This window comes from Rhea pennata, chromosome 19, assembly GCF_028389875.1.
Source record: "Rhea pennata isolate bPtePen1 chromosome 19, bPtePen1.pri, whole genome shotgun sequence".
In the NCBI taxonomy this organism is placed as follows: domain Eukaryota; kingdom Metazoa; phylum Chordata; class Aves; order Rheiformes; family Rheidae; genus Rhea; species Rhea pennata.
This window is the reverse complement of record NC_084681.1, coordinates 2974433-2983232: the sequence shown is the minus strand read 5'-3', so window position 1 is coordinate 2983232 and position 8800 is coordinate 2974433.

The following is an 8800-nucleotide window of genomic DNA, read 5'->3' as shown; positions in this document are numbered from 1 at the left end:
GATCCCATTAATCACCTCTTTACTTGTTTTTAAAGCATTCTAAGCCAAAGTCCTACAACATCCTTTTAAAACCCAGTGGTTAGGTCTGCTGGGGTAGATGTGAGGGATCTCAGTGCCTCACAGCAGCATTTAGAGTTCCTTTTGGAGGTTGTTTCTGAGGCACAGCTGATTTAGGTAGCTATACGCTTCCAGCCTCTGGGAAAAAAAGATTCTGCCCAACAGTTTCTTCCTCACAAGTATGGCAATTTTAGTTTTCAGCCCCTCAGGTAATGTTGCACAGCACATTTCCATCAAGATGCTGTTCCACAATCTGATCAGATTACTGGTCACATATTTTTTGCTGCTCCACATAGGTTAGAATTTTCTCAGCTCTGTCCCACTGCTCCTTCAGCACCTCATTCTCTATGAGAGGGGAGGGTTAGAGAAAACAGTGCAAGTAGATTCATACTGTTTCCCTAACACTTCTACTCACCAGGCAAAACTTTATCAAAGTAGATGGCCAACAGCATATATAAAATACTGTCAAAGGTTAGTATGATGTAGAGCTTAAAGAAAGGGTACAATTCTGGTGCAAGCGTTGCTCCATATTTTTCAAATTTTATAATCTAGGGGGGGGAAAACAGTACAAATCAGATGCAATACTTCCTTCAGCCCAAGAGACTACACGCAAGCCCCTGTTTTGCTGTCACGACCTTTTCATCACCATAACCCAACACCTGCTTGTGATCAGGACATTGTTTTTAAGCTCTGCAATACTTTGTGACCAGAAGCATCAGAAGTGCTGCACTAAGCTGAATTCAAATTTCAAACCTGCCAGACGCATCCCGTTGTTGCAACAGTTGCCAGACACAGAAATTTATGGTATATACAGAGATGGTAAAATTCATGATAAAAATGAGAGTCTAGCTGCACTTGTTATAAATTAGTGTGTTCATACTTTTTGGAGTCCAGCTTGTTTTTTTTTTTTTTTTTTTTTTTACAAATCACTTAATACAGAGTTACCCTGACTAGGTCACTTTAGGGATAGAAATTACACATGGCAGCAGCTCTGTCAACTGTCCCAAGTCTGCAGTGTGTTTGCTGTAGGTTAAACTTTTATGACGTGCTAGTTTTATTTTGAGCGTACCTTTGAGATCCCAGCTGTACAGACAAATGGGCTGAGGAGATTAAAAATCCATTCTAAAGGCAGAGGTATTTTTTCAAATAATGTCAGAAAGCCCAGACATCCAAAGATAAAATGAAGGACAAAACCCACAAAACTAGCAACATTAGGCTGCTTTAACAATGAGCTGAGCATAAAATAGAAGTGAATCTGCAGAAGAGAAAAACAGTAATTAGCAGGATGCATTTTTGCTGATGATTAATGAACAGCCCAAACAAAAATCTAACAAGCAACATTAGAGACATGGTTGGGTTTGGTTGTCCTCTATGGATCAGGTTCTTAGAAAGTGAAATCAAGCCCTGTGTGCTCGTGGCACCTCACAGGGCTCGCCTCGTTTAGCAGATGGCTGTAATTTAGGGCAGGTCTATACAGACGGATGCTCAGAGCTCTCTCTGCCTCCTGAGCAGGCTGGACATGAGGCAGCCCCAGCCCCAGCACCATTCAGCAGCAGACTTTCCATTAACGTTACTGCTGGAGCTTCTTTCTTTACTGCAGGTACATTAAACCTACAATGATCCATGCACTAGATGTTGGTTGTCCATACGGTCTCTAAAGAAATTACCATTATTTTTCCTTGCAAAGTCCCTGCTCTGTGTGAAATGCGAACATACAAATATTGAGTTTTTTTATTTTAAGTCAGAACCTCTTAAAATTGGAATGATATTTTAGCCTACCAGTTTCAACAATAAAACTCTAAGCAGTGCAGCAGAAGCTTTTTTGTTACTTCCTGATGCAATGTCCTGCCCTAAAATATTCTGTAATCTAAGTTTATAAATACTTTAATCAGCAAACGGAAAAAACACATGCATAATTTAAAAACACAGAAGACTACTTACTGATGCTATGCCATAAAAGAAGTAAAAGAAAAATATTTCAGCAAAGTTGCCTTCGCTGATGACTTTTTTTGTGATCGCTGCCAGCATGCTTGCCATTATCGAAATGTAAACAGTGTAGAGTAAGCTCCAGGATAACCTGCAAATGAAGGCACGGTTATTTTGCCTTTGTAAATGACAGCAATTGCCAAAATATATCTGGTACAAGACATGCTCCTTTTAATTCAGATGCTTAGCAATTCTCCACACGCTCCACTTCCACGCGCAGCTTCCAGTCCAGCATGAGCACCAGCAGTGTGCTGTGCTCTGCGAGCCTGCAAAGCCCTGGATGCTCCCTCCTTGCCAGGAGCAGGAGGAAAAGCGCCCTCCACTACCAATAAAAGCAGCGCAGGTTTCTGTACATCACTTCAACAACGTGTGAAAGCTTGCTTCAGGGAGTTTGCACGTACCGCTAGACAACCACAACCGACTGCTGCCGGCATCTCCTGGATCTCTGCTTCTCAGCTGAGCGGCAGCAGCAGACCCATGACCATACTTCACATAAACACTCAGGTAACCTGCTTAAATTGGGAAAGCGTAAAGAGCCCATACACTGCACGTTATCGCATCTCACGAGCGGCAGACACTCTTTAAGCCCTGGTAGCGGGGCAGTTGAGGACCCAGGGCCCATGCATGGCAGGTGGTCTCCTGCTCAGCCCATCACCGCAGCTCCCCGAGTTTGGAAAGAAGCTGAGCTGCCCTATGGACTGACACTTTCATTCTAGCTAATGTAATTCCTGCAATTATGCCCAGTTTATCTCCTTTTATTAGACTTACCAGAATGCAATATCTTGTAAACCCATTGCTGTCATTAAAACCTTGAGCTTCTTTTTCTCTCTTATAACCTTCACTGATAAAAAGTACATATATGGAGAGAAACACAACAGAACGTAGAAAATGAACCAGATGTAATCCAATTTATATGAAGGTTTGATCAAGGGTGATTTCAGACGAATGCCACTAATTGACTTCATCTCTTCCCAGACAGAATGATTTGTTTTCACCTAAAGAGAAGTTAGCTATTAGTTTGATTTTTCATAATGAAATTGTCAACATCAGAATAAAGACCACTTTGTAAGCTTTAAAGTTACTAGTTTTTCAATGACAATGTTAAGTTCTTTAGTGGCAAATTAGTCTCAATATTTAATATATTTCCATAATTCCATGTAATAACTAACAATGCTGCCTTGAGCTATGAATACAACCATGACCTAAAAAAACAGATGGAACAGAAACATAACAGAAGCAGTACAGAAGACTGTATAGCTATAGGACAGGAAATGCACAGCATTACTGCTCTGTAAATATTGTGTTTGGAGTCAATCGATTTTTTTATGACGTAATAAGTTTTCCACTGAAAAACGGAGTTTGGAAAATACTGAACGTTTCAAATTTATTTTTCAAAATGGACCAGTTTGTTAAAAATCACAATCCCCAAAACAAGACAAAAGTTTTGGCTATGGTATTTCCATTCATTTTACTGTGACTTTTCATGAAATTTTGAGAAAAATAAAGGAAAAAACAGTGAAGAAACAAAACGACTTCTACTTCCACAAAGGGATGGTTGATCTCTGAGTGAGTCACAGCCCATAGTTACTCCACAGCTTGTTCTGGCTGCTAAATTTCAAAGTAATACAGGAAATTGTATGCAAATGACAGCAATTTGCCAAGATGATCCATCCTTCTTTTAACTTTTGAATCATGCTGGTATTTAAAAATTAATGATCACAGAAAATGAACTTTGTTTTTTCTTTTGTAAAGTTGAATAACTTAAGAAAAACAAACAGAAAAAATATTTTCCATCATGATCATACTTACTTCTATCATTGCTGCATCAATGCTGGACTGCAATGATAAAAACCCCCCGTACCAGTATGAAGGAGAGTCGCAATAGCTTGATGAAAAATTGAAGCAGGTGTCTGTAGGAAAGATAGAAAATGAAGCATTTTATCTATATGTTTACATATACATATGTATATACACATATACGTGTGTGTGCGTGCGTCTATATGGTGTGTGTGCGGTAACAACATATTTGAGCTAAGCGTCAGAAAATTAAGATTTAGTATGACTCAGTCTTTCCCCTGGAGCTGCCATCTTCTCTAAAAACGGTGCAGTTTTGGGAGTCGATGGCCTTGGCTCCCTGGACCACCTGATACAACAGCAACGTTGCCTTCGCCGCACTGCGGAGCCAGCCAAGCTCAGCCTTCCGGCACTTCTGCTGGAAACTCTCCTATTTTGTTTCACATGGTTTATTTCTTTTAGTCAGCAAATGGGGGCATGGTTGGTCTTAGCAAAGAAAGATGTGGACAAATGTGCGTGCATATTTATTTTTTAATACGTTAAATGCCTGTCAATATATAGATATGCTAGAAGCAGCTTAGTGCCCACCATGTTCATTTTCAATGCGTGATCTGATGTGGTATGACACAGAGGGAGTGTGAGAGCAAGGAATTTTGAGAATGTGTGTTAACATTTTTTTCCTGACATTTAACTTGCTTCTGAAGGAAACAAAAATTTAAATCCCAATTATTATACTCTCTTGAAGTATTTCACACATACAGCCTAGATCCCTTCCAAGTGGCAGGGCAGCATAGAAATTCATTTAAGCAGTTTGTTATGTAAAAATCAATTCTCTAGGTTCATTTATTTCTGTTACCAAAATTGTCCAAGACATCATTTGGAGCTACCACGCTGTAGCTTTGAAATCTGAGACTATAGGAGGAGTCATCCTTAAAAACAACACCAATAAGGTCTCCATCCAAAATTCCATTTGTTTCCAGCATTTTCTCATTTTCCACTTCTTCTGTTTTTATACCTGTCATTTCCAAACAAAACAAACAAAAAACACAGCAGAATTTCTGATTAGTGACGGAACAATACGAAAATACGCATCAGTCACATTTTGTACTCCTGTAAATTGTGTTGACCAATCCTCCCTCCTACTGCAGGGTTTTTTTTTTTTTTTTTTTTTTTTTTTTTGGGGGGGGGGGGGGGGGGGGGGAGGGGGAGGTAGCTTTTTTTAAGGTATGCAAGAGACTACCCAATATACTCTGCAAGGAATTATCAGTAAGAGGAGAATCAATAGGCGGAGAAGGAATTTTCTGAAGCTTTCCCCCTCGCTGTTAAATAAAATACGTGGCTCTAGGAAGGCTCTCGGCTGTCTCCCTGATCACCGGTCAGGCGCGTGCGTTCTAGCTGCACCAGCATGAAATCAAATCTTTGGCCTACAGGGACAGTCTGCTAAGAAAGGACCAAAAAAAAGGGACAGCTATGACACGTCCCCTAACACCAGTAATGTAGACTGATGTACTTGTACCGTCAGGGTACAGCAGATACTGTAACTATAAACAAGGATTTAATAGCAACATTACCCATCATTACAGAATCTGAAGCCACTTTATTCATTATTTGCCTGGTGGTGCTTGTTACAGGTGTATACGCAATTTTAACTCCAGTAGCATTAAAGGCAGGATCATCTAAGTGTCCAAGAAATTCATAAGGGATTTCTTGCCGTGCAAAAGAGAATATCAGGTTTGATGATATGAATATTAGGAAGGCAAAAAGCAGCGATGTAATCCATTCCTAGAGAAAAGGGAGGAAACACAGGTGAGCAACAGTACAGTGTTTTGAATGTTAGGTGGTATAGAAGAAATCTGGTCCTGCCTCAAGGACTCTTCTCATTAAGCGCTGATCTGTCTGCAAGGTCCAGTTCCTCCAGACAAGAATGTTTTCTTTATATGAACGAGGAAGAGCTATTTTGCAGGTGTAATAATTTTAGAATAAGAGAGATGTTTGAAGTGAAAAACATGTTTTCTTAGAACCAGAGCCAATGAGGTCTCCAGATAATTTTGTACCAGTAATTGTGAACTGGACATTGTGTTCTTCTGGACAGTGCAGAAATTGGATCAACAACTGAAAGCAATAAGCCAGCTTTGAAGCAAGCTGTTATTATGCTGTGATATTGTTGTGTCACTAAAAGAATTGTAACTGCTGACATTTTCCCCAAGAACCACATTATCAGCTGAGGCTTTTCATATACCACCTGCTATAAAAACAACAGAGCATAAAATCACTTCACAGGGAAAATCCTATCTTTTCCTTGGTAGAACAAATACTTGCCTGAACACTTTCCATTTTCATCCTCCACACCGTAAGAATATTTTTCCATAAGAGAACACGAGTTTGTCGAAATATTTTTGAGGTTCTCTCACATATTCTCTGCATTTTCCCAGCTAGGATAAGAAATAAAAGGGTATCATCGAGAGTAACACAGATTACTGAAAGTTAATACATTCACTTAGGTAAACTCCACTTCAGAAAAAGCCAAAGAACACGGCAAAGGTTAAGAGCTTTCCCCATTTTACAGTTTGGGTATAGAAGTTCAAAGAAAATGGTCTAAGATTACACAAGAGGCCACAGACCTGCGCTGGACACAGCTGTCTTTCAGATTCATCCCAAAGAGACTCAGCAGAAAGATGCATTTAACTAGCTGTAATTTGATTCATCAACTGCATACAATTAACAACAGAAATGCTATTCTCTTCTGTACTAAAAATTGGAAAAGAGCGGCAAATAGAAGAAAGAATGTTTAATTTTCAAAATATTTTTTATTCAGTTATTCAAAACACTTGAAATATCTATAATTCACAACAACAGCGTAACTTCCAGCTGTGGAGAACAGTAGCTCTGGTTTACAGCACACACTCGGCTGAGCCTCGAGCCCTGCGTCTCGTGACGTTATGCACTGCCTTAGACACGAGGAGTTTGTTGGTAAGCCACTGCTCACGCTGTCGGCTCCAGACATTGCAACGAGCCCCAGAGCACCCCGGTACAAACGTCCGTCTGTCCACATCGACCACAGCGGGAAGGCACCTGCCATCCAGGAGGCCAAGTTAGAAACTGAGGTTTAAATGCTCGTAGTGGCATCAATAGCTGTCACCAACTCCCTTAAAACAAGTTGGAGACCCGCTTGTCGTGCTTTCACACAAACTAATATAACTAAGAATAACTCTGATACAGCTAGAGCAGAGGAACATTAAGAAAACACCGGTTTGCTCCTTTACGCCCATCTCGGTACTAAGCAGGGATATAAGCGGCTCCCGCCTTGAGCGTGCAGCCACGCGGCAAACATCCTGCGCAGCAACAGCAGGAGTAACTGATTTCACCACCTTCCCAGAACAAGAGCTGAGGATGGAGCCGCAGAACATATTTTTGTATTTTATCCTTGAGAATGTCTGAAACCCAAATCAAAGCAACCTCAAATGCGCTGTGCTCTTTTCCCTTTGGACATTTATTTCCTGATTTCGCAGACTGGGCAGCTGGAGTTAATAAACGATTCTACTACTCTGTTCCCTTCATTGTTTGTTTTTGGAAGAATTAAATATTTGCATACTCCAGGGGCAAGGGATCCAGAATCTCTGTTTACTCTTTGACTGTTAGCATAAAGTCTTATCTCCATGGAGCTCTGCTTTTTTTGCCATGAACTTTCTCCTGTGCTTAGACATCACAGTCTATTCTGAAAGTTAAAGGCAATTAGGAAGTGAGTTCTAGGAAGTGCTAAGTTTTTGCCCAAGTGTGAATTTCACTCTTCATGAACCGAAACCAACAGCCCATCAGCAACAAGACATTTGGGCCATAAACAAAGTTTCATGCTGAAGTATTTAAGGAACAAGAAAAACGTTAGGGTCTTGTAAAAATTGCACTGAATTCCTACAGATATAACAGAAACACTTCATTAAAGAAGAACAACTAGATTTGTACCAGTTTTAACCTTATTTTTGCCATCAGAGTAAGAAGCACATATCCCCTGCTACCTAAAGCATTAAGCTGCCAGGAAGTCAAACAGACAATGATGCCTACAGATGCTGTGTGAAGTTTGTCAGGAAGAATTTCAATTCAATATTAAAAGACAGCATTTCAGCAGGAAAGATTCATGCCTACCTCTGCAAGATCTGAGATTTGAAATAGCAGGTTTGGAAGACATAAAGCAAATAGCCAGAAATATGTTTTGTAGTAACAAGAGAAGTCATTAACCAGAGCATCACTTGTAAAAATAACAGTATCACTGAACATCTCTGGAAACACTCCCTATTTGAGGACTCCATAAATGTGCCCACACTTCTTGTTCTCCAGGAACTCACTTCCTAGTTATTGCAGTGAGTTTTAGTGGGATTTTATCTAGTCTTGTTATATCAAAGGTTGTCCCAGGAATGCATGTCACATATAACCACTTTGCTTCTTCATTTAGTTTCAGTCTGAGGGATTTCCTACTTGGCAGCTCCTCAGATTTGTCTCTTCTGAAAAATTAACAGAGCATATTGTGACTAGCTCCTGAAAGTTGCTCTTCAGGATTACTGGCAGAGAACTTGGAGGCGCAGCAAGATGCAACCCACATTTCTGTATTTGTGGCCAGCGCTGCAAGGGCAGCCGCTGACTTTCCGAAAGGCAATGATTAATCCCTGCGCGGAGGGAGCACAGGGGTGACCACGCTCTCAGTGCGGTCCCCTTTGCAAACTACTGCACAACTAAAAAATTGCAGCTAGTCCCTAAGCAATCCCACCTTTACCACCTGACAAATGCGAGAGAGATTTGTACTAATTCCCCTCTTTAATACACAGGTTTTAAAACAGGCTTTTTTTCCCTACTTTCAGCTCTAGAAAGTTAGCTCTGAACTTGTCCTGTATCAGAGTTCAACATTTTAATTTTTACAGAGAAGTGAACTTTGATGATCTTCATGCGCAGAAGCTGTTACTGGTGATAGCAA